Source organism: Lithobates pipiens, unplaced genomic scaffold (genome assembly GCF_037356315.1).
Source record: "Lithobates pipiens isolate NorthernLeopardFrog02 unplaced genomic scaffold, aLitPip1_a1.2 Scaffold_8, whole genome shotgun sequence".
Taxonomy (NCBI): Eukaryota; Metazoa; Chordata; class Amphibia; order Anura; family Ranidae; genus Lithobates; species Lithobates pipiens.
Genome location: NW_027507903.1, coordinates 452687536 through 452713702, shown reverse-complemented (window position 1 = coordinate 452713702; position 26167 = coordinate 452687536). Strand labels below are relative to the sequence as shown.

At 43.9% G+C, this 26167-nt stretch overlaps 1 protein-coding gene and 1 long non-coding RNA gene across 3 annotated transcripts in view; one reads left to right on the top strand and one right to left on the bottom strand.

Moving 5' to 3' along the window:
* LOC143960116 (uncharacterized) overlaps positions 1–23262 on the top strand; it is an 84017-nt gene extending 60755 nt beyond the window's left edge. Inside the window, exons 2-3 of the long non-coding RNA XR_013270265.1 lie at positions 17536–17640; positions 22646–23262. This is a non-coding gene — a long non-coding RNA (uncharacterized LOC143960116). The remainder of the gene's footprint in view (positions 1–17535; positions 17641–22645) is intronic.
* CYFIP2 (cytoplasmic FMR1 interacting protein 2) overlaps positions 1–26167 on the bottom strand; it is a 137431-nt gene that overhangs the window by 81404 nt on the left and 29860 nt on the right. For both annotated transcript variants that reach the window (XM_077468404.1, XM_077468405.1), the window contains exon 2: positions 25845–25922. The gene's annotated coding sequence lies outside the window, so the exon portion shown is untranslated. The remainder of the gene's footprint in view (positions 1–25844; positions 25923–26167) is intronic.

Genomic DNA, 26167 nt, shown 5'->3' with positions numbered 1-26167 from the left:
CAGGTAAAACAACTCCCACATTTCTATTTTATCTATGTATTTATTTAGCTGTTCAGCTTTAAAGCATATCAGTTTACCAACATGTGTTGAAGTGGTGACTGCATTTGTTTTTTTTCCCCTTTATTTTGACCTGGTGATCTTGCCAATAACACACTATGAGTAAGCACTCGACCTTGCTGTGAAACATGTAAGCTGATACCTGTAGTTCACCTTTGTATCTGGCACTTGAATAAGGAAATCGCATAGGAGTGCGGCCGTCCAGCCTTCTTTTCTCCTAAAGAACACACCATCCTGACTTAAAGTGATATTAAAGGGTTTCTTTTTTTTTCTTTCTTTTAACTTGTCATACTCACCAAAAGCACCAGTGAGGGACCTGAAAAGAGGAGGATCGAGGATGCTCTGTGCAAAGCCACTGCACAGGGCATCCCCGATCCTCCTCTTTTCAGGTCCCTCACAGGTGCTCTTGGTCTCTCCCTCCTGCTAAGCACCCACAGAGCAAGCAGTTTGCTATGGGGGCACCTAAGCAGGCTCAATCATGAGCCACAGCTCTGCGTGTCCATTCATGCATAAAGCCACAGCTCGGACCTGCCCCCCCCTCTCTCATCATTGGCTCACTGGCTGTGATTGACAGCTGATGTCTTAGCTAATGAGAAGGGAGGCTCTTGTGCACATTGCTGGATTGAGATGGGGCTCAGGTAAGTATTAGCAGAGCTGGGGAGACTGCTGCACACAAAAAATTTTTTTACCTTCATGAATAGAATGCATAAAGGTAAAAAACACTGAGCCTTTACAACTACCACTTAAAAAGGAGTGACCCTTGAAAAAAAAAAATCAAAGTCAACAGCTACAAATACTGCAGCTGCTGACTTTTAATAATCGGACACTTACCTGTCCCAGGGTCCAGCGATGCGGGGGAATGAAGCCCCGCTCGTTCCCCCCTCCACTCGGCGGCGCCGGCATTGTAACTGTGGGCACCCTGCTGTGGCTTCACAGCCAGGCACCCACTGCGCATGCACGAGCGGCTCCGCGCGGTGTGATTGGCCGCGCAGTCCTCTGGGACCTGTCACCTGTCCCACATGACTGACAGGAGGGAGGGGGCAGAGCTGAGTCCTTCCTGCGCCAAGGGGAAATGACATCAAGAGCCCTGAAGGAGGCAGACTACGAGGGACCCCCTAGCAACAGGCATTTAGAGGTGAGTTACAATTTTTTACAGCGTATTTGCGCAGCGGTCTTACAAGTGCATTTTTTTGGAAAAAATACACTTTTTTTAATTAAAAAATAAGACAACAGTAAAGTTAGCCCAATTTTTTTCATAGATAAGATAAGTTACGCTGAGTAAATTGATACCCAAAATGTCATGCTTTGAAATTGCTTCAGCTCGTGGAATGACGACAAACATTTACCCTTAAAAATCTCCATAGACGACGTTTAAAAAATTCTACAAGTTGCATGTTTTTAGTTAACCACTTTCAGACCGGACCATTTTGCTGGTAAATGACCAGAGGTCTTTTTACAATTTGGCACTGCGCTGCTTTAACTGGTAATTGCGCGGTCATGCAATGTTGTACCCAAACAAAATTTGCGTCCTTTTCTTCCCACAAATAGAGCTTTCTTTTGATGGTATTTGATTGCCTCTGCGATTTTTATTTTTTGCGATATAAACGTAAAAAGACCGCAAATTTTGAAAAAAAATGATATTTTCTACTTTTTGTTATTAGAAAAATCCAATAAACTCAATTTTAGTCATACATTTAGGCCAAAATGTATTCAGCCACATGTCTTTGGTAAAAAAAAAGTCAATAATTGTATATTTATTGGTTTGCGCAAAAGTTGTCACATCTACAAACTAAGGTACGTTTTCTGGAATTTACGCAGCTTTTAGTTTACGACTGCCTATCTCATTTCTTGAGGTGCTAAAATGGCAGGGCAGTACAAAACCCCCCCAAATGACCCCATTTTGGAAAGTAGACCCCCTAAGGAAATTGATAAGTGGCATGTTGAGCCCATTGAATATTTTATTTTTTTGCCTCAAGCGATTGAATAATGACAAAAAAAAAAATTTTTTTTTTTTTTACACAAAGTTGTCACTAAATGATATATTGCTCACACATGCTATGGGCATATGTGAAATGATACCCCAAAATAAATTCTGCTGCTTCTCCTGAGTACGGGGATACCACATATGTGGGACTTTTTGGGAGCCTAGCCGCGTACGGGGCCCCGAAAACCAAGCACCGCCTTCAGGCTTTCTAAGGGCGTAAATTTTTGATTTCACTTCTCACTACCTATTACAGTTTTGAAGGCCATAAAATGCCAAGATGGCACAAAACCCCCACAAATGACCCCATTTTAGAAAGTAGACACCCCAAGCTATTTGCTGAGAGGCATTTTGAGTCCATGAATATTTTATATTTTGCCACAAGTTGCGGGAAAATTACAAACTTTAATTTTTTTTTATTTTTTTTAAACCAAGCACCGCCTTCAGGCTTTCTAAGGGCGTTACAGTTTTGAAGGCCATAAAATGCCAAGATGGCACAAACCCCCCCCCAAATTACCCCATTTTGGAAAGTAGACACCCCTAAATTTAGGGGTACACTAGTGAGACTAGGTAATAAATGGCGGGTGCCCTGAAACTATAAAAAAATAACTAACCAACCAGCGTCACCTGTAACAGTTATATGGTGATCACTGGTGAAAGGGTTAACTAGGGGGCAATCAGGGGGCTTTATGCGGTAGTATATGGGGGTCCCTGGCGCTATAAAAAGCTGCGGCGAACCTAAATACCTACCTGCCTAACTAGCGTCACCTGTGACACTAATACAGCGATCAGAAAAACGATCGCTTATTAGGCTGGGTTCACACTGGAGCGATGCAGGAACGCCACGAATCCGCGGCGGGTTCCCGCATCACATGCCTCCCGGCGGCAGTTCACACTGCCCTATGCGAACTGCTGGGAGTGTCAGTGAAATGTTAATGACACCCCCAGATCAGTTCGCATATCGCAGTGCGATCTGCAAACTCGGATCGCATGGTGTGAACACCCATGCGATCAGATTCTGCTGCGGACCAAAAAAAGGGTCCCGTGCGAGTTTGCGGCGGGTGCGACACGAATTCAGCCATACTATCTGTATGGCTGAACTCGAATCGCACAGAGATCGGATGTGATTTGCACTGCAGTGCGGTGCGAATCACATCCGTTCTCATAAACCGCTGCAATGTGAACCCAGCCTTAGTGACACTGGCGACGGGGGGTGATCACGGGGTTAAACCTTTATTGGGGGGTTAGGGGGGTACCTTAGAACTAAAGGGGGCTAACCCTAACTGCCCTAACAGTTATTACAGTCACAAATGACACCCGCCGGGTGATCAGGGGGGTTAAACCTTTATTAGGTAATAAATGGCGGGTGCCCTGAAACTATAAAAAAATAACTAACCAACCAGCGTCACCTGTAACAGTTATATGGTGATCACTGGTGAAAGGGTTAACTAGGGGGCAATCAGGGGGCTTTATGCGGTAGTATATGGGGGTCCCTGGTGCTATAAAAAGCTGCGGCGAACCTAAATACCTACCTGCCTAACTAGCGTCACCTGTGACACTAATACAGTGATCAGAAAAACGATCGCTTATTAGGCTGGGTTCACACTGGAGCGATGCAGGAACGCCACGAATCCGCGGCGGGTTCCCGCATCGCATGCCTCCCGGCGGCAGTTCACACTGCCCTATGCGAACTGCTGGGAGTGTCAGTGAAATGTTAATGACACCCCCAGATCAGTTCGCATATCGCAGTGCGATCTGCAAACTCGGATCGCATGGTGTGAACACCCATGTGATCCGATTCTGCTGCGGGCCAAAAAAAGGGTCCCGTGCGAATTTGCGGCGGGTGCGGCGGGTGCGATGCGAATTCAGCCATACTATCTGTATGGCTGAACTCTAATCGCACAGAGATCGGATGTGATTTGCACTGCAGTGCGGTGCGAATCACATTCGTTCTCATAAACCGCTGCAATGTGAACCCAGCCTTAGTGACACTGGCGACGGGGGGTGATCACGGGGTTAAACCTTTATTGGGGGGGTTAGGGGGGGTACATTAGAACTAAAGGGGGCTAACCCTAACTGCCCTAACAGTTATTACAGTCACAAATGACACCAATGCAAAAAAAAAAAAAAATGACATTGGTGTCACTGTGACTGGGGGGCAGGGGTAATTGGGGGGGTGATCGGGGGGGTGTGAGTGTGCCTGGCATGTTCTACTGTGTAGTGTCGTGTTGGTGCAACTCACCGATCCTCTCTCCTCGGTGTCGGAACGAAAAATACCGACACGGAGGAGAGATTACATCACTTCCTCTCCTGTGTTTACATTACAGGAGAGGAAGTGATGTCATGGAGGATTTTCATTCGTCGGGAGCGATCGCGAGGGGGTGGCCATGAATGAACGGCTGTCCCCTCATCCGGGATCGCTCCCGAACGAATACCGACCGCCGCAGGCACCGGGCGGGGGCCCGATCGGGCCCCCGACCCGCGGGAAGGCAAGGACGTACATGTAAGCCCTTATGCCTGCCCGTGCCATTCTGTCGACGTACATCGTCGTGCGCCGGTCGGGAAGTGGTTAAAGCGGGAGTCTGCCGTTTTTTTTTTTTTTTTTTAAAAGCCAGCAGCTACAAATACTGCAGCTGCTGACTTTTAAAATAATGACACTTACCCGCCCAGCGCGCCCACGATGTCGGCACCCGAAGCCGATCTCTCGATCGTCTCTCGGGTGCTGCCGCCGCCATCTTGGGTATGGGAATCAGGAAGTGGAGCCTTTTCGGCTTCATTTCCCGGTTCCCTACTGCGCATGCGCGAGTTGCGCTGCGCAATAAGGATGGTCCCCGCTGTCTCTGGGATCCGTGTGTTTCCCAGCAGGCAGCGGGGGACCTTCGGAAAGGGCCGTAGATTCTGCGGAAAGGGGTGTAGCTTCTGCAGAATCTACGCCGGAAGTGGATGCAGATACCTGTACTGTACAGGTACCTGCACCCCCCTCCCCCTGAAAGGTGCAAATTGTGGCGCCGGAGGGGGGGAGGGTTCCAATGAGCGGAAGGTCCACTTTAGGGTGGACCTCCGCTTTAAGCCCCATACACACTATCAGTTTTTCTGTTGAGTTTACCAAAAGCATGTAGTGCAAGGGCCTGCCTGATTGCATACACATTTAAACTCCTAAGGTTTGACCTCATATTCAGCGGTGGACTGACAACTCATGGGGTCCCCGGGCAATAGGAGATTATGGGGCCCCCAGGCAATCCAAGATTATGGGGCCACACAGTATACACACACACAGTATACAATCACACAGTATACACATACATGTACACACAGTATACACAGACATGTTTCTATTGGCTGACAAGGTACTGGAGAGGTGGGGCAGCTATAATCTCAGGATTTTTAGACCAAAAGGATGTCGGTAAGGGATATTTCAGAGACAGATGTAAAAAAAACACTGATTTTTACATACAGTCCCTGGTTTTACTGATGCTGGCAACCCTGATGGGACCCCCTTGTGGCTCGGGGCCCTCGGGCAGTGCCCGAGTGGCCCAATGGTCAGTCCACCCCTGCTCATATTATATGGTTTTGGTAAATCTGAAGGAAAAACTCAGCAGAAAAACTGATAGTGTGTATTGGGGCTTTACAGAGGAGGTCTGGGGCTAGAATTATTGCTCTCCCTCTTCCAAATTGCAGCGATACCTCACGTGTGGTTTGAACACCACTTTCATATGCGGGTGCTACTCACGTATGCGTGCAGAAGCTCGACGGAATGGAGTGCATTTAAAAATTTATTTTTTTCTTATTTATTTTACCTTTTTTTTATTTTTACACTGTTCTTTAAAAAAAAAAAAAAAAATGGTGTCACTTTTATTCATATTACAAGAAATGTAAATATCCCTTGTAATAGAAAATAAAAGCATGGCAGGACCTGTTAAATATGAGATTTGGGGTCAAAAAGACCTCAGATCTCATATTTACACTAAAATGCAATAAAAAAATAAAATAAATAATTTTGTCATTAAAAAAATAAAAAAAATAAAAAATGGCCCTTTAAAAGCTGTGGGTGGAAGTGGTGTTTTGACGTCGCTTCCGCCCTGCAATGATATGCAGACAGATGGGGGCCCATCTTCCCCTCAGTCGTCTCCATACCTAACACCAAGAAGGATCTGATCTCCTCTAGTAAGCAGTGGAGGGCACCAGAGATAAAAGTGATCTTGCGGTGAATCCACCACAGAGACCACTATTATCTTAAACCAGCTAGCTGCTGCCATAACAACAATATTCCTCTTCAAAGTGAGGGCGTATATCAGTGTGCGGCAGTCCAGAAGTGGTTAAGGGGGGCTACAATCTTTCCTCCACTGATTCTATGGACGAGAAACATAGCCACCCTTGGGCAGCTGCATTATTAACCTGTGGAAATGGTAGTATTAGATGCACTAGCAGATTTAGATGGCCTTGGCTAACAAATTGAAGCTAAACTCCTGCTAACACTTCAGCATAAAAGTTTTACATAAATGAATAAAAGCTGAGCATTGTAAGCAACCCTGCCAGTGTTAAATTATTTGTCTCAATCCTCTTATTGACACTTCTGCTGGACAGCTTGGTCTGTTAAAGGAAGTTGAAAAATAAGACTTAGGGCTCGTTTATACTAGAGGTTGGGGGTGGTGGTAAAACCACGCTGTTGATCCGTTGTTTTTACTGTCCCTCAACCACTGTTTAGGTGGATGAAAAGGTAGCAGTTGGGGATTTACACATGCCGTAGCCACAACGTTTTGCTTCTCTGCCACGGCAGAAATTATACCCCCATCACCTGTTGGCGCAGTAGTCTGACATTTAGGGGGTAACAGGCATACCCCTGTACTTGATGAATATTCTAAAAGATTCTTTATATGTATATTTCCTCTTATTTGTAGCACTGACTTTCTTAAAAATAGAAATAAAATAACAATTGAAATAGGAAGCACAAAATAAATATGAGTGCAATAAGTAGGAAGAAACTTATTAAAAGCTAGAGAAGTTTTGCAAAGGTTTGCAGGTCATGAAGAAATAGAAACAAACTGGTCTTAGTGGCTCGCTTTACCTAACCTCACAGGACGCGTTTCATCTATACAGGAAGTACACAGCAGACAATACTGTTCCTGTTACAGACTGTTACATGATTATAATACTTACAGCGATGGAAAAAGGTATTTGATCCTCTGCTGATTTTGTACATTTGCCCACTGACAAAGTAATGACCAGTCTATAATTTTAAAGGTAGATTTATTTTAAGTGAGAGGCAGAATAACAACAACAATTTCCAGAAAAACGCATTTCAAAAAAGTTATAGCATTTTAATGAGGGAAATAAGTATTTGACCCCTTCGCAAAACACGAGTTAGTACAAAACCCCTGTTGGCAATCACAGAGGTCAGACGTTTCTTGTAGTTGGCCACTGGGTTTGCATACATCTCAGAAGGAATTTTGTCCCACTCCTCTTTGCAGATCCTCTCCAAGTCATCAAGGTTTCGAGGCTGACGTTTGGTAACTCGAACCTTCAGCTCCCTCCACATATTTTCTATGGGATTAAGGTCTGGGGACTGGCTAGGCCACTCCAGGACCCTAATGTGCTTCTTATTGAGACACTGTGTGTTTTGGGTCATTATCATGCTGGAATACCCATCCATGACCCATTTTTAATGTCCTGGCTTAAGGAAGGAGGTTCTCACCCAAGATTTGATGGTACATGGCCCCGTCCATCGTACTTTTGGAGCAGCGAAATTGTCCTGTCCTCTTAGCAGAAAAACACCCACAAAGCATAATGTTTCCACCTCCATGTTTGACGGTGGGGATGGTGTTCTTGGGGTCATAGGCAGCATTCTTCTTCCTCCAGTTGAGTTGATGTCATATGGCTTGATTTTGGTCTCATCTGACCACAACACTTTCAGCCAGTTCTCCCCTGAATCATTCAGATGTTCATTAGCATATTTCAGACAGGCCTGTACATACATGTGCTTTCTTGAGTAGGCGATGCAGGATTTCAGTCCTTTACAGCGTAGTGAGTTACCAGTTGTTTTCTTGGTGACTATGGTCCCAGCTGCCTTGAGATCATTGACAAAATTCTCCTGTGTAGTTCTGGGCTGATTCCTCACCGTTTTCATGATCATTGAAACTCCACGAGGTGAGATCTTGCATGGAGCCCCAGACTGAGGGAGATTGACAGTTATTTTGTGTTTCTTCCATTTGCAAATAATCGCACCAACTGTTGTCACCCTTTCACCAAGCTGCTTTGTGATGTTCTTGTAGCCCATTTCAGCCTTGTGTAGGTCTACAATCTTGTCCCTGACATCCTTGGACAGCTCTCTGGTCTTGGCTATGGTGCAGGAATTGGAATTTGATTGCTTCTGTGGACAGGTGTCTCTTATACAGGTAACAAGCTGAGATTAGGAGCACTCCCTTTAAGAGAGTGCTCCTTAACTCAGCTCATTACCTGTATAGAAGACACCTGGGAGCCAGAAATCTTACTGATTGATAGGGGATAAAATACTTATTTCACTCATAAAAATGCAAATCAATTCATAACTTTTTTGAAATGCGTTTTTTTGCATTTGTTTTTTGTTATTTTGTCTCTCGCTGTTAAAATAAACCTACCATTAAAATGATATACTAATCATTTCTTTGTCAGTGGGCAAATGTACAAAATCAGCAGGGGATCTAATACTTTCCGTGTCACTGTATGTAACATTTTTGTCTCTGAACATTTCATTTTGTTAAAAGGTAAACTTTGGGCTGCCCCCGCCTCCCCAGTCACCCACTCTTTCTTTCTAGAAGATCTTCCAGCATGTAGTTTCTGCTTTTTTTATTTTTACCTTTTCTAGATGCCAATCATGTGACATGCTGGGTCCTCTTATTCAGATGTTCTCTAGCAGTGGATGTAGCGCAATACTCAGAGTGGTTGATGATGTTACCGTCGGATTTGCATCTCATTTCGGGCCTCTAGCGAGCCGCTTTTACCCCCACCCCCCCCCCCGCTAGCTGGAGCAACAGTTTGAGGGCGGATTGCAGGCGATATTTCTAACGCTATAGCGTCTGCAAAACACCCTTGGTGTGAAAGGGTCTTATGTAATTTTTTACCCCCTACAAATAGAGATTTTTTTTGGTGGTATTTGATCACCACTGGGGTTTTTTGTGCTATAAACAAAAAAAGGCAATTTTTAAAAAAATATTTTACTTTTTGCTATAAAAAAATGTAAAAAATCGAATGTCTTCATAAATTTAGGCCAATATGTATTCTGCTACATAAAAATAATCCCAATAAGCGTATATTGATTGGTCTATGCAAAAGTTACAGCGCCTACAAACTATGGTATTTATACTGGAATTTTATTTTATTTTTATACTAGTAATGGCGACAATCAGCGGGACTGCAATATTGCGGCGGAAAAATCGGACACTAACTGACACTTTGTGGAAACCAGTGACACTAATACAGTGATCAGTGCTAAAAATATGCACTGCCACTGTATTAGTGACACTGGCAGGGAACGGGTTAAACATCTAGGCCGATCAAAGGGTTAAATGTGTACCTAGCCTGTGTTTTTGTGTACACAGTGTGCTGCTTTTACTAGGGTATGTGCTGGGTTTTCTTTCCCTGCTTTGCAGGGAAAGAAAATCAAACACAACCATGCTGACAGGAAGGAGCTCTGCATTGTTTACATATGCAGAGCTCTGTCCTATTTTTCCTCACTGATCAGTGGGTGCTGACCGACATCCATTGGCCGGCACCCACTGGTCGGCTTCCGCTGTGACTAATTATGTAACTATACATAATATAATTGGGTACCAACATTTATAGGTAAAGTTGATCCAGGGAATATCCAATTGGCTCTTGGGGGATCAGGAAGGATTTTTTTCCCCTGCTGTAGTAAATTGGATCATGTTTTGCTGGGGTTTTTCGCCTTCCTCTGGATCAACTGTGGATTTAGGATTGTGTATATGGGATTGTATGGGTTTTTTTTTTTTTGGATTAACTAGATGGTCTTTTTTCAACCTGACCAACTATGTAACAGCAGAAGCAGCACACCCCCTAAATCTGCTATAGGGCAGTCAGCAAATGATTATTGTATACCTCCACTACAGTGGTGGCTGGTGCTCAATATTTTTTTTGGGGGGGGGGGGGGGGGGCGGCAAACAAACCTGGCCACCTCACTTGCACATACCTCTCCACCCCCCACTTTAAAGTGATTGTAAAGGAAAAAGTTTTATTTTAAAAAAAAATAACAAACATATTATATTTACCTGCTCTGTGCAGTGGTCTTGCACAGAGCAGCCCTGATCTTCCTCTTCTTGGGTCCCCCGCCGCCCTTCTGGGACCCTCATCTTTGCAGAGTGCCCCCATAGCAAGCTGCTTGTGGGGGCCCTGCCCCCCAATCATGCCTCTCCGGCCGTGATTGAAAGCAGCGGTAGCCAATAGCTCATGCTGCATCTCAGCCAATAGAGACTCGGGAGAGCCTCTGGTCTTATGTACATCTGACTGGGGTTATAACTCTCCCTTACTCTATCCATTTAGAAGCCTGCAAAACATTGCACCTGCCATAAGAACTTTGTCAGGACCAAAAAGAAGCACATAAGATAAGTTCATTGTTAGGGTTTACATGCTCTTTAAGTTCAATTTGTTTGCACTGGTTAGTTGTCTAAGAACATGATATTCTCTTTTCTTTTTTCATTTATTACAAGGGCAGTAAGCAATGAATGCCTAGAGGTATGCACTTTAAACCTGTTTGAAGTATGTTTAATATACCTTGTCTTTGTGCTTTGACCCTGGGAGGGCCTACCAAACATATATCAATGAACAATAGAATTGTATAATTCCTACATAATTGATAGCTATAAGGTAAGAGGTGAACACCAGTCTTTATCCTAAGCAGCTAAGCATACCTCCCACCTTTCTATGACAGACAATAGGGACACCTTTGAGCAAAAATTAAAGCAAAGTTCATACCCCCAACATGTCCCCATTTAAAAAAAAAAGGATTACAATTTTTTTTTTAACTCTACATTTTCCTCCACATTAGGGTATCCAATATCTCTAAATAGAGCCCAGTCACCCACAAGGCAGCCTTGGCAGGAGTCTAGGGTCCGGTGGTTGTCCAGGGGGCCCAGCTTCAACCTTCATGTTCCTACAGTAAACCAGGGGGCCTGTACGGCTAGTCAAAGCTGTGCACCTGCCCGTCACTTCACAAGGGAGGAGGTACTTGTAGGCAGGTGGTGTATGATGGGGTCATATCAGTATAGACCAGTGTTTCGCAACCTTTTTTCAGTTAAAGCGGAGTCCCACCCAAAAATGGAACTTACACTTTAAGGGAAGGGGACCCCCTGACATGCCACAATTGGCATATCATTTTTTTTGGGGGGGGGGAACCCACCGCGCCAGTCACAGTGCGCAGCGCAGCTCACGTATGCACAGTGTGTGCCCGGCTGTGAATTATTTTTTTTGGAACTCCGCTTTATAGCACCCTTTAAAATGGACAGTTGAGGCACCCTCTGAAGTTATGGACACTCTCGAGGCACCCTCTAAAATTATGGACAGTCTCGAGGCACCCTCTAAAATTATGGACAGTCTCGAGGCACCCTCTAAAATTATGGACAGTCTCGAGGCACCCCATTCTAAAATGTAAAAAAAAGTATTCTAATGCCCCCTACACACGATCGGACATTGATCTGATATTCAGATAACAAAATCCATGGATTTTTTCCATCGGATGTTGGCTCAAACTTGTCTTGCATACACACGGTTACACAATGTTGGTCGGAAATTGCGACCAGTCGAGAAAAATTAAGTTCAATAGCCAGTGCGGCTCTAATGCTTGATTCCGAGCATGCGCGGAACTTTGTGAATCGGAATTGTGTAAACACGATCGTAAAAACTGATTTTGTTGAACCAGATCTCAAATTTTGTGCGATGTAAATTCCAATGGAAAATGGCAGATGGAGCCTACACACGGTCGGAATTTCCAACAAAAAGCTCCCATCTAACATTTTCCGTCAGAAAATCCAAACATGTGTACGGGGCATTATAATTTTACATAATACGTCAACATCCACACACGTAGGACACCCAACGTTAGCGGCGATTTATTCTTCCAAATCAAATACACTTTTACGCACTGGTAGTGCCTAGTATTTCAATGTTTCTCTACTCCCCCAGCTCCTCTCCATCACTCAGCTGATGTGATCGCAGCACTGACAGAGAGGGGCAGGGGAGGGTCAAAAAAGTATGCTGTGCAAATGACCAAAATCCTCTTTATCAACTGATGACATCATTGGTTGTTAGGATGCCGGTGGAAAAATCTGTAGCTTTGTGTAATTAAAAGGCAGGCTTCATCCATCTGCTGGCTTGTATACAATTTTGGGATGATTTTTAGACATTTTGGTAAGGTACCCCGGAAGAAACCTCAAGACACCCAGGTGGAAAAAGGCTAGTATAGACAATGCAAATGGGGTAGCTCCTCTGTGCCTATTGCAATCCCTAATAATGTCAATTAAAGGGATAGGGGGTGCGTGGTCAAAGTGGTCACCTTGCTTACAGCTCCAGTTTGCCTTAGGCCCTTTTCACACTGAGGCGGTTTTCAGGCGCTACAGCGCTAAAAATAGCGCCTGTATAGCGCCTGAAAAAAACTGGCCCCTTTCACTCCAGTGTGAAAGCCGGAGGCGGTGCAGGGCGGTGAAAAAAGGTGGTGAAAAAAGTCCTGCTAGCCGCATCTTTGGAGCGGTGTATTCACCGCTCCTAAAGCGTTCCTACCCATTGAAATCAATGGGGCAGCGTGGCCATACCGCCGGCAAAGTGCCGCTACAGCTGTGTTTACGGGCGGTTTTAACCCTTTTTCAGCCGCTAGTGGGGGTTAAAACTGTCCCGGTATCGGCCGCATACTGCCGCTAAAACGACAGTAAAGCGGCGCTAAAAATAGCACCACATTACTGCCAACGCCCGCACTGCCCCAGTGTGAAAGGGGCATTAATCCATTTCTAAATCTCAAAATAAAGGAAATCTGAGATTGTAGACTATGGTTAAAAACAGAAAATAAAAACCAACCAAAAATCATTTCACAAACCCCAAAATTGCTCTTCTTCACCACTACCTCTTTTTTGCAAGCTTTTCAAAATAACAAATACAGTTATTTAGACTCGAAAGTGCCTTTAGTGCTCTATCCCTGTGAGCAAGCCTGTTGTGGGTGAAACGCATTGGGAGATTGTGACTTGTTGAGACGGTATGTATGCAAAATTTTTCATGATATAGATCAAAAATTAGATTCTATGATGGCGTGCGACTCTCATCCAGTACATATTCTCATGTTTGGAGCAGAGACTGCTCATAGGAGTTAGTACCTTAATAGCCATGGATAAGTGGAGGAGGTTTGGAACAGTGCTACATATTGTGGATTGTCCAGCCAATTACAGAGGTCACATGATCGGGCAGACCTTCCTATTCTCTGGGCGTAATAGCCCAGTCAAAGGATCTCTGGGGCTGGACAGCAAGAGGTTAAAACATGACTGTTAACCAATTTTGAGGGTAAATCCCTCCTGTCAACTGTAATTTCTGTATGGTGTGGTATTGTCTCAGTGAGATGCATTCAATTAGCTCCTGAGCACCACCTTCTAGTCTGTGGCCCCAAAAACTGGGGCTCATTCTGTCCAGGGATGCAGTGCTGTGATCTTGGACATGTAAGATACGATGTAAGCGTTCATGGTGTCTATGCTGTGTGCACTGTAATGTTATACAGTCCTGTACCACGTGGGAATGTGACAAAGCGAAAGTATTTTATCAGAAGTCCATGGAGGGTAGATAGAGAAGAACGAACACAAACATTGGAACCAAAAAGTGGAAGAGAGAGTTGCGTCCCTTGCTTCTGGAGAGGGAGTACTTTGACGCTAATCAATACTCCCGCACACAGCTTCTACAATTTTGGCCTTGAACCAAGCATGTTGCGTGTTTTAGCATGTTTTTCAGAAACGCAAGCAAAAATGCTCTTTTCCACCTGCGTTTCCGCTACTCCCAGTTTGGAACACAGCCTTAGGTGCTAATTCCATTCATTTTGGAAAGATTTCCTCTCATTTCCTGCTGTGTCTCCAGGACAGAAAGTGAACGTAATACTTTCCAGCTGGACACAGACACAAAAAGATAACATAATGAGAGGTTTAACCCTTCTCTACTCAACCGTAGCCTAAAACACTTGGGTTTTACATACACTTTAATCTTGTTGATGCTTGTATCAATAGTATGAGTATTGTGAGTGGGTTGCTTACACCTCTCCTTAATACACTCATCTGCTACTGTCAGAGGCGGTGACAGGGTCTCTTTAAAAATGTATTCTTATTAGAGACCTATAAATCAGACCAAAAAAAGGGACAACTGAAGAGGGATTTGTTTTCCAAAGAGTGCCAGTCAAGAGTTATGCAACATATACTTACCTCCACTGTGCAGCTCATTTTGCACAGAGTGGCCCCGAACATCCTCTTCTGGGGTTCCTCGGCGGCTCTCGCGGGTCCTCCCCACATCAGATAACCTCCTAGGAGAAGCACTCTCACGAGGGGGTTACCTTGCAGGCGCACTCTTGTGTCCAGCATTCGGCGGCCATAGCCACCGAATGTATGACTCGCCCCCAACTCCCAATGCCCGTGTCATTGGATTTGATTGACAGCAGCGAGAGCAATGGCTGTGCTGCTATCAACCTATCCAATTAAAAGCCAAGAACCCTGGGCAGAGGGACAGCGTGTCCCCGCCGGGTCAAGTTCCAGGGCTCAGGTAAGTAAAACGGGGGGCTGGGGGGCCAGTCACTGCCAGGTGTTTTTGAGGGTTGTAAACCTTCATGTTTTTTCACCTTAATGCATCCTATGCATTAAGGTGAAAAAACGTGAAGGTTTACAACCCCTTTAAGCTCGTAAATAAACTATATTACCAAAAGTACTGGGACACCTGCCTTTACACGCACAATAACTTTAATGGCATTCCAGTCTTTGTTCGTAGGGTTCAATATTGAGTTGGCCCACCCTTTGCAGCTATAACAGCTTCAACTCTTCTGGGAAGGCTAGCTAAGAAATTGAGGCAACTTTGGACTTTCCCGGTACGGTATAGACTTACAATGCTCAAACAGCTTTTTATAAAATTATACATTTATTGAAAACATCCATTAAAAGACATCCAAAAGGGCAGACATATAGCATAAAGAAGGTATCCCATGTTAGAGAAAAACCTTAAACAGTTAGATTCCTCTGGTGTGAACTTGAAAGAAATAGATGTATCGACCCGCGATGGGGAATTGGATATTCGTCTTTTTCCAGTTACATACTCTACATGCTTTGTGGAAACCCGCTTCTTCAGTAGTATAATTCAGAGAAAGATTTATTCTAAAAGAAAATGTATTAACTTATTAATTAATTAGCTTACAATTAACTTATTGTATAAGTAGGGTTCAGGGAGATTGGGAGGATCCTCCAACCCTTGTTATAGACCCTGATTTGTAACACCCATGACGGTGTCCTTGCCTTATACCCCTTTTTTATTCTTATTCAACAACTGTTTTTCTGTGTTACCCTCACCTGCCTCCCGCACTCGCCCGGGAGACTGCCATTGTGCCTTTGAGGTACCTGGTTTGTTGGTGACAGTCCTGCTGGTGAGGACTTTTGCCCATAGGATTTTCCTCCTGATAACCATGGAAGATGGGGATTATTGTACATATTTACCATGTGTAGTGAGTTTAACTATAGTTGTGGGGTGTCTCACCATTGTGGCCCATTGTGGCAGTTACCTGGTGGTCAGCTCCACATCCTGCAGTCCTACCAAATTATAGAACAAATCTTTCTCTGAATTATACTCCTGAAGAAGAGGATTTACACAAGACATGTAGAGTATGTAACTGGAAAAAGACGAATATCCAATTCCCCATTGTGGGTCGATACATCTATTTCTTTCCAGTTCACACCAGAGGTATCTGTTTAAGGTTTTTCCCTATCATGGGATACTCTGTACCTTCTGTATAATATATGTCTGCCCTTTTGGGTATATTTTAATGGATGTTTTCAATAAATTGTTAATTTTATAAAACCCTCTTTGAGCATTGTAAGTCTATACCATACCACGAAAATCCAAAGTTACCGTGATTTCTTAGCTGTGTTTGTAGAATTGATAGGATGAAGGTACATCACATTTCTCTTCAACTCAGTAGCATAATATATTTCTTCTGGGAAGGCTGTCCACATGGTTTAGGAGTGTGTCTATGGGAATGTTTAACCATTCTTCCAGAAGTGCATTTCTGAGGTCAGGCACTGATCTTGGACAAGAAGGCCTGACTCGCAATCTCTGCTCGAATTTATCCGAAAGGTGTTCTATCGGGTTGAGGTCTGGAACTCTGTGCAGGCCAGTCAATTTCCTCCACCCCAAACCAGCTCATCCATGTCTTTATGGACCTTGCTTAGTGCACTGGTCACATTGGAACAGGAAGGGGCCATCCCCAAACTGTTCCCACAAAGTTGCAAAAATGAAATTGTCCAAAATGTCTTGGTATGCTGATGCCCTAAGAGTTCCCTTCACTGGAAATAAGGGGCTAAGCCCAGCCCCTGAATTATAACCCCCACACCATAATCCCCCCCTCCACCAAATGATTTGGACCAGCCTACCCGTCCTTTATTTTCCACTGGTGATGCTGCCAGTAACATACTTTCTGTCTTAGGGTGACAACACCCACTATACTATATCTATTGAGGAGCATCGTTGTTATGCTAGGGTGTCCTCTTGATATGGACTACAAACACCGCATGGCAGATAATGAAGTTTAAAATGGTATTAAACCCAAATGCAAGGTTAATGTAAACACAACATTTCATATTCCTGATATGTGCCTGCTGTACCATTTTCTAGTAGAAAGTATCCTGTTCTCTTTGTACTGCTTCCTTTGTGTGAAATGCCTTATGTTCCTGTCAGTCCCTCTGCTTTCCTATTAAATCGGTAGCAACGTCCTTTCATTGATTTATACCTACAGGTAAGCCTATAATATGGCTTAATGTAGGTGCAGTAAATATCTCCTAAACGTGCATCATTTAGGAGATATTTACTTTAGTAGCCGTATGTGGCATCACCATTGCATATGAAGTGTGATCCGAATAGGCTGCATGCTGTCCATTAATAAAGCTATGCTGCAGCTGTTACTTCATCATGGCTAGGCCATTCAAACGGCGGGAGCCCATGAATGCAGAAGGAAGCCTGGGTGAAAATGGAGGCCCTGTCAGTGGTGACAGCATTACACCTTTGGACAGCAGCAATGCCAGTCTGCGTAGAAGGTAGCAATAGATGTATTAGCCGATTTACATGGACTTGACTAATAAAGTTGAACTTCAGCTAACACTTTATAAACAGTTACAGCACTGTTTTCTTTTGGTATACAAGATTTACATAAATGAATAAAAGCTGACTATTGTAAGCACCACTGTCAGTGACAAATGGTTTGTCTCAACCACCTAACTGCCACTTTCGTTAAACAGCTTGGTCCTGGTTTCTGGATGGAACAACATGTATTTATCTATGCTTCCAGAAAGTGCACCTAGCCTGGAAAAAAAGAAACCAAATGCAATCACATCTAAGGACTGGTAAGCAGCAATGCATTACATTTTTATTCTTGGGTTTAGATACATTTTAAGGTTACATGCACACTGGACATTAAAAAAACTACTCCTGACGTTTGTTTTTGGCAGCAAAAAATATATAAAAAATCGATCGATGCTCGTAAACGTATGTAATTTATTCTGCACATGGAAATAAAGAAATGCCCTAGCCCTAAACGCGCCTAGGGTTTACACATATTTTTGATGCGTTTGGTGTTTTTCTGTCAAAACACTGCTCTCATGAAGGTGACTCTTCTGCATTCAGGGGAGGAGCATTTCACTGCCTTCAAATTCTGGTGAAAGCCTATGCGACACATAGGGGGTTATTTACTAAAGGCAAATCCACTTTGCACTACGGAGCACTTGTAAGTGCAGTCGCTGTAGATCTGAGGGGGACATGCAAGGAAAATAAAAAAACAGCATTTTTGCTTGTACATAACTGGATGATCAAATCAGCAGAGCTTCCCCTCATATCTACAGTGACTGCACTTCCAAGTGCACTTGTAGTGCAAAGTGGATTTGCCTTTAGTATATCAACCCCATAGGCTTTTATGGGCTTGAGTTTGGGGGCTTTGGCAAAAAAAAGCCAAAGACTTCTAAACGTGAGTTTAAGAGCAGCAGTGTGCATGGTGCCTTAGCAGGGAGGACGTGAGATGCTAGTGTCCCCTCCCTCCATTGAATAATCTACAAATCTCTACATTTAAAATAATAACAATAATATGGAGAAACAAGCAAGTAAAAATTAGAAAATTGCATGAAAATGTGGCCCCCCAATCATCGCTTAAAATGAACACAGCTAGTTTAAACCTAACAACAAAACTGGGATTTTTTTTTTATAAAACAATAAAAAATATATTCGCTCACTTTACACCCCATATTTCAGTCATGTCACCTAAATGAGAGTGATGTTATGTGGCCTTCTTGCAGGATATCCTGGGAAAGCTGAAGTTCCAAATCCCTAAGGCTGCATTCACACCTGAGCGTAGCGTGTTTGAATGTTTTTACCGGCGTTTTGTCGCGCGACAACGAGCGTTTTATCACACTACAACGCGCGACAACGAGCGTTTTATCACACTACAACGCGCGACAACGAGCGTTTTTTTAACTTCAGCGTTTTTTTTCAGCCAATAGGAAAAATATTTTTCATCTGCTTATTTTTTCTTGAGCAGATACAGCGTCAAAACGCCCGTAGAAACGCTCGTTGTCGCGCTAAACGCTCGAATCTAGCGTTTCCATTAGTTTCTATGGGAATGAAAACGCCCAAATCAGCCCAATTCGCACGACAAAAAAGGGTCCGGAACTTGTTTGAGCTTCAGGCGTAGGGCTTCAGGCGACATGGAGTGGAGATGTGAACCATCTCCATTGAGAATAATGGATTTTTTCCCCTCCAGCGTTTTGTAGCTTCAGGCGTAGGGCTACAAAACATTCAGGTGTGAACGGGCTGTTAGGCCTCATACACACTGCAGCTTTTTTACTGAGCTAAGATAAAGCCCATTAATTGTAATGTGCCTTTGCACACAGGTGTATAAACAAGTGGCGTGAAAAAATTGTGTGAATGCATATGTGTGAAATTGTGGGAGAATGTACACAAATACATACAAAAAAAGTCTGAAAAAGTAGATGCTCAAACAGGAGTATCGTGTGCAAGAGGCCTTAGAAAATTCAGTTCTGTGTTTCCATCTTTACTGTATGTAGTGCCAAGCAGGGCCGGGGAGTTTGTGATGCTACAAGCTGATAGAAGTACTGACAGCAACTTCACTACTACTGTCAGCTTAGCGCAAAAAGTTACAGGTCAAATCTTTAGGGGAGGAGAGAGCCAGGAGTCGGCTGTGCTTATTCTCCCCTCAAGCTCCACACTCGTGCCACTGCAGCACTCCCAATCGAGAGGGTCAGATTGGGACTGTACAGGGGGCTGATAAATAAACCCTATAAAATCTGACAGCCAATCGCTTGTGTATGTCCCCTGTTCCACGGTCTCATGCCTGTAAAAAGTATTGCAATGCTTTCTTCTAAGCTCCTCCTCATTTGTGAACTGTCAAGATGAGGAACAGCCCAGGAGGCAGCCTACAAGATGAGGAGGAGCTGGAAGGCAGTCTAGAAGAAAAGGAGGAGCCCAGGAGGCAGCCTGCAAGATGAGGAGGAGCCCAGGAGGCAGTCTGCAAGATGAGGAGGAGCCAGAAGGCAGTCTGCAAGATGAGGAGGAGCCCAGGAGGCAGCCTGCAAGATGAGGAGGAGCCCAGGAGGCAGTCTGCAAGATGAGGAGGAGCCAGAAGGCAGTCTGCAAGATGATGAGGAGCCCAGGAGGCAGCCTGCAAGATGAGGAGGAGCCCAGGAGGCAGCCTGCAAGATGAGGCGGAGTCCAGGAGGCAGCCTGCAAGATTAGGAGGAGACGGAAGGCAGTCTGCAAGATGAGGGGGAGTTGGAAGGCAGGCTGCAAGATGAGGAAGAGCCCAGGAAGCAGCCTGCAAGATGAGGAGGAGTTGAAAGGCAGCCTTTAATATAAGGAGGAGTCAGAAGGCAACCTGAAAGATGAGGAGGAGCCGGAAGGCAGACCTGCATCTGAGGTCTGTGTGTTGAAGGGAGGAGAGGACTATGCTGGGGACATTGGGGAGTGGGTGGGAGTAGAAAACATTGTGCTAGTAGGGGGGAAGGAGAAGAAGATTAGTGCTAGCTGGGGGGATTTGTGCCAGAAGAGGGAATTTGGGGGGACAGGATTAAGATTTGTTCAAGGAGAATATTTTTTTTTGGGGGGGGGGGGTTGATAGAGGTAATATTTGTTCTAGGAGGGAAAATTGGGAGGGGGGGGGACTTGTTCTAGGAGGCAAAATATGGGGGTGGGGATTTGTGCTCACAGAAGGGATGGGAGAAAATGATTTGTGCTAGTAGGGAAGGATTTGTGCTAGGGGGGATTAGGGGGAGGGAATTTGAGCAAGATTTGTTCTAGGGTGGGAAATTTTGGGGGCATGTGCTAGGAGGGGTGATTTAAGAGTTTTTTGTGCTGTGGGATGTGGGAAAGCATATTGGAGCTAAGAGGAGGGGTTGGGCTAGAAGGGGTGATTTGGGAGAAGGGAGAAGACTTGTACTAGGAGGAAAATTATTTGGGGTTGGGAATTTGATCTAATATATATGATTGGGGGGGGGGGGGTTTGGGTAGAAAGAATTTGAGCTGGTAGGGGGAATGGGAGGGGGGGGGCAAAGATTTGTGCCAGGAAGGGGGATTTTAGCAGTGGGGATTTGTGCTAGGAGGAGGAGGAATTTTTGTTTAGGGAAAATTTTGGCCTGCAAAGGGAATTTATATTTAGGGGTAAGCATGCAGATTAGTGCAGTGATTGTTTTTTTTGGGGGGGGGAGGGGGGATTTGCTGTGGTGGGGTGCAGTTTGGCATCCTTGCCCTGGGCGCTAGATCTTGTCCCGGTACTGGTGTCAAAATATAGATTGGGTGACCTTTCAAAATTACCCTGACTCTATTTTGAACTGAAGCATGCCCGCAGAATACGAGTTTACATACCATACTCATGCATCGGAAGGGATTGCCTCCTTTTTGCCCACATGAATACCCACCCACAACCAGTGACCAATCTAATCAGTCCAGCACGGTCTCCAACACAAGCTATATACCCTCCTGTGGCGGGTGTATGTGTGTGGAACATAGTGAATATCAATTCACTAATCTCCCCTCCAGTGAAAGAACCTGGAAGTGGCAAAAATTTTTTATCACTTCCAGGTTCATAGCTTTTATTCCTTGGAAGCACTGGCCAGGGAAGAAACTGATCAAGCACTATCTGTTCCAGATCAGCTTCATTGGGGTCCATAGGTGACATTAGGGGCAAAAAGAATGCAGAGGCAAGGCACGTCAGCCTTACCTCTCTCTGTATTTCGTTTGCTGGTGCTTGCCTCTACCACAGCCGTTCTCAACCTTTTCAACATGGAGGAACCCTTGAATTAATGTTTTGCCTTCAAGGAACCCCTGCTTATAATTTTTTAATTTACAGCTCACAATACATTAGTATCATGGTCAGTGTGAAGAATGCCCTTTACATTTGTAGTCATTAGGAAGAATCCCCCTCTTAGCCCTTGTACACACGGTCGGATATTCCAACGGAAAATGTCCGATCGGACTGTGTTGTCGGATAATCCAACAGTGTGTGGGCTCCATCGGACTGTTTCTGTCGGAATATCCGACCGACAAAGTTTTAGAGCTGGGCTATAAAATTTTCCGACAACATGATCCATGATCGTTTGTAGAGAATTCCGATCGGACAAAGTGCCACGCATCCTCAGATCAAATTACGACACCAAAGCTATTGGCTACTAGCCGCAACATAGTCCCGTTGCAAGGCACGAACGTCATCACGTTCCGCACGATCTTCGGACAAAATCCGTCGGAAAAAATCCGACGGATTTTGTTGTCGGAATGTCCGACCGTGTGTACAAGGGCTTACAGTGCTAGTGGTTACTCATCTAAATCGGGAGAAATGTATTATTGTTCAAGGAACCCCTAGCAACTTCTGGAGGAACCCTAGGGTTCCGCAGAACCCTGGTTGAGAAACCCTGGTCTAGCATGCACTGGAGCTGGAGACAGGTGCTTGTTAGCAAATTAGCTAACAGTGTTGGGCAACCATGGGCCGAGGGTAAGGGGGCGCCCTATCTTTACAAGGCACCTAGGAAGATGGGGCAAAGTACTATATATATTATTCCACCAAAACACAGAATACTGTAAAAAAAATATAGGATTTAAACAATTTTCTGAGGTGACTGGGTTACTTTCGGGGGAATTCTGGAGTTCATTTACTCATGCTGGTGGCCAAGTTCCAAGTATACATCTGTTAAGGAATTATGTGATATGAAAGGATTGCAATGTGTGTGCAGCTGGTCTTCTCCATCTACTCTCAGCTAGAAAAAGAACAAACTTACAGGCAGAAAAGCATACAATAAACAGGCAATTTATAATAAGTTGTCTAGTAAGCATTCCCTTCTTGTTTCCATCCAGACCCTTTTTTGGAACCCCGGTTATCTTATCCATGGATATCAGCAATGGGAAATTTCATGATGCAGATGTAATCCGATTACTCACAGTGGAGAGTCCAATACAGATAAATGCCATTCATGTGCTTACAAAGTGAAAGAAGTTAAAATAATCAGTCATTTCTGTATCCCTGCAGACAGCAATGGAAAAGCTCTTGTAAAAACCGCCACAAGGCCCAGAGTAAATCTATGCATTGCAATGTACTTTAATGGCACAATAGGAGCAGACAGACCTTACAGCCCTCCTCACTTAAAACTGAAGTCTGGGCCAACAGATGAAATACGTACATGGGAAATTTTTTACTTGCCAAAGTTGGGTATTTCTGTCCATCCACTCCTGAGGTTTACAGAGCTCTGCCGCACAGTACAGCCCTGTCCGACATGACAGGAGAACTGATTTTGCAGTTACTTTACACTTACACCCTGTAACTGGACAGTGAAAGGAGAAGCAGCACATTTATGAGCTCATCTCACTTGGCTGCTTGTGCTGCTTCTCCTTCTCATAGTCTGAACTCTGCTGTACAGGTACTACAAGATGCTGATTTCAAGTCAACTCCAGGTAGTTATACTGCTTGCATTAAAAAAAACAATCAACTATATATTAATAAATACAGTGCTGCATTAGTTTGTGTATTTTATATTTACCTTAACACAAAGCAAAGCAGTTCTACCATAAAGCACAATCTTCCATACCAACAACACAGGTTTTATTACGCAAGCAAACCTGTTAACTTTGGATGAAATGTGATTATTAAAAAAATATTTAATTTTTCACTGATGTTGGTACAAAGGCATTCGGTTTCAACAAATAGGGGGCACTTTGGCACAAGGTGCAGGGCTGTAACAGGCAAACAGAGTGGCATAGAAATGCAGGTAAGGTTAAAGTGACACTAAACTCTTGTTTAAAATTTTTCTTTAACCACCTCAATACCGGGCACTTTCTCCACCTCCTGTCCAAGACAATTTTCAGCTTTCAGTGCTGTGACACTTTGAATGATAATTGCACAGTCATGTAACACTGTACTCAAACTAAGTTTTTAGCATTTTTCCCACAAACTGAGCTTTCTTTTGGTGGTATTTGATCACCTCTGCAGTTTTTTATTTTTTACAAAAAAACGTAAAAAAATTTGAAAAAAAAAAGTTTCTTTGTTCTGTTTTCTCCTTCACTGACGGGCACTGATGAGGCTGCACTAATGGGCACCAATGAGGTGGCACTGATGATGTTGTGGACATTTTATGAAGATGTATTTTAATACGTATTGTCATAAGTGTCTCCCAGTGTTAGTACTCCCGCAGCCTGCTGTAAAGAGCTGACTTGGGCAGACTGACACTGGCTGAGATCCATTTGGTAGTGGAAAGCTCCTTGGGGATGTAGAGAAGTGTTTGCGGAGTGGAGACATGTCCACCAGTGAAGGGCCCCTGTGCGATGCACAGCACGATCGTCTGGGGGGGGGGGGTGATCCCCACTGAGCAAGCGGATATCCACGGAGCGATCCCCGCTGAGCAAGCGGATATCCACAGGGCAGATTATCACTGATCCGCCCCATGTGAAAGGACCCTTAAGGCTCACACAACATGCGGTGCAAATTGACAGCGAATTCACTGCAAATTTGCACTGAATCTAAATTGCAAACCAGTTCAGGCAAACTGATCGCGGAGTGTATTTTAAGTTAACGACACCCCACAATCAGTTTGCAAAACGCATCGCTATTTGCAGAATCAGAACGCATGGGTGTGAAAACCCATGCGATCCAATTCTGGTGCAGACCCAAAAAAAGGGTGCTGCATGCGCTTGGTCCAAACGCGATGCAAATTCAGCCATGCAGTTTGCATGGCTGAATTCAAATCGCACAGACATCGCATGTGATATGCACAGCAATGCGGTATGAATCACATGCAATGTCTGGCATCACACTAGTGTGAACTGGCCCTAAGTGTGTTTATATATGGAGCATTTACTAGTAGGCAGTACAAAAAAAAAAAAAAACATACAAAGGATGCATTTTCATTGCCTTATGCCCTGTACACACGACCAGACTTTCCAGCAGACTAGGTCCGATGGTTTTCCTGATGGACTTTCGGCGGACTTCCGACGGACTTTCCGAACGAACAGACTTGGCCACACACAATCACACCAAAGTCCGACGGATTCGAACGTGATGACGTACGACCGAACTAGAATAAGGAAGTTCATAGCCAGTAGCCAATAGCTGCCCTAGTGTCGGTTTTCGTCCATCGGACTAGAATACAGACAAACTGATTTTTCGACTGGAATCAAGTCCGTCTGAAAAATTTGAAACATGTTCTAAATCTAAAGTCCGTCTGTTTTTTCAACAGCGAAGGTCCGATGAAGCCCATCCACGGTCGATTTGTCCGACAGATTCGTTCCGTTGGACCTTTGCTGTCGAAAAGTCCGGCCGTGTGTACACGGCATTACACTTCTACAAACCTCACAATGCTATACAATGGGGAAAAAAAGGCAGATCATATTTTCCAAATCATGCTGCAAAACAGTGCCTAGGACCTCCAGCTCTTGCAAAACTACAAGTTCCTTAATGCCTCTGCCTCTGGGTGTCATGCTTGTGGCTGTCAGTCTTGCTATGCCTCATGGGACTTGTAGTTCTGCAACAGCTGGAGGTAATTGCATATCCCTGGCCTAGACTATTAGGACTATGTGTACATGCACTGTAATACATTCCAATCCTTGGCCCTAAAAGTATGTGTATAGAGCGTGCCAAAATAAGAGAACCTGTCCCTTTACCCTGAATGGTTCGTTCAGTGATACAATAATACGCATATCAATGATTCATGACAATATACTGTACAAGTGGTTGAACTGTAGACACCAAATCCTACAAAGTAATATATACAGCACATACTTCTAATTGTATCCAATCCCTTTTTTAATTGGTCCAATGAAAAATTAACCAAATGAAGCACTTTAGGCTTTCCATCATCAGTAAGCAGGGATAATTCCTCTGTGTGAGGTCCTCTCCGTGAAAGACATTATCGCATGTTGCCATGGTGACGCGGTTAAGAGATTCTTTAAAAGAGCCCAAAATACATTCCCCCCCCACACCTCCAACCCATTACAACAATACCATTTAATAAAAGCGGATAATGCTGGTAATGGTTTATAATATGGGATTTTTTTGTGAGTTTACCTAAAGAAAAAGAGGTGAATCCAAACAGTTCTTGTGATCTTCTTCACAAGGGAAGGATCATCGATTGTTTTCTGCGAGCTGCAAGAAAAAAAGAAAATAAAACCTTCTGTTACAAAATAAGAACTAGTGAGCGTAGAATTTTTTTTACCGTACCTAAGTGCTATGAATAATGAATATATATATATATATATATATATATATATATATATATATATATAATGAATATATATATTTTTCATATATAATATTTTTATATTTTTAATATTATTATAATTTTTTATATTTTTATGTTACCAAACCTTTTTTTTTTTAAATCTTTATTT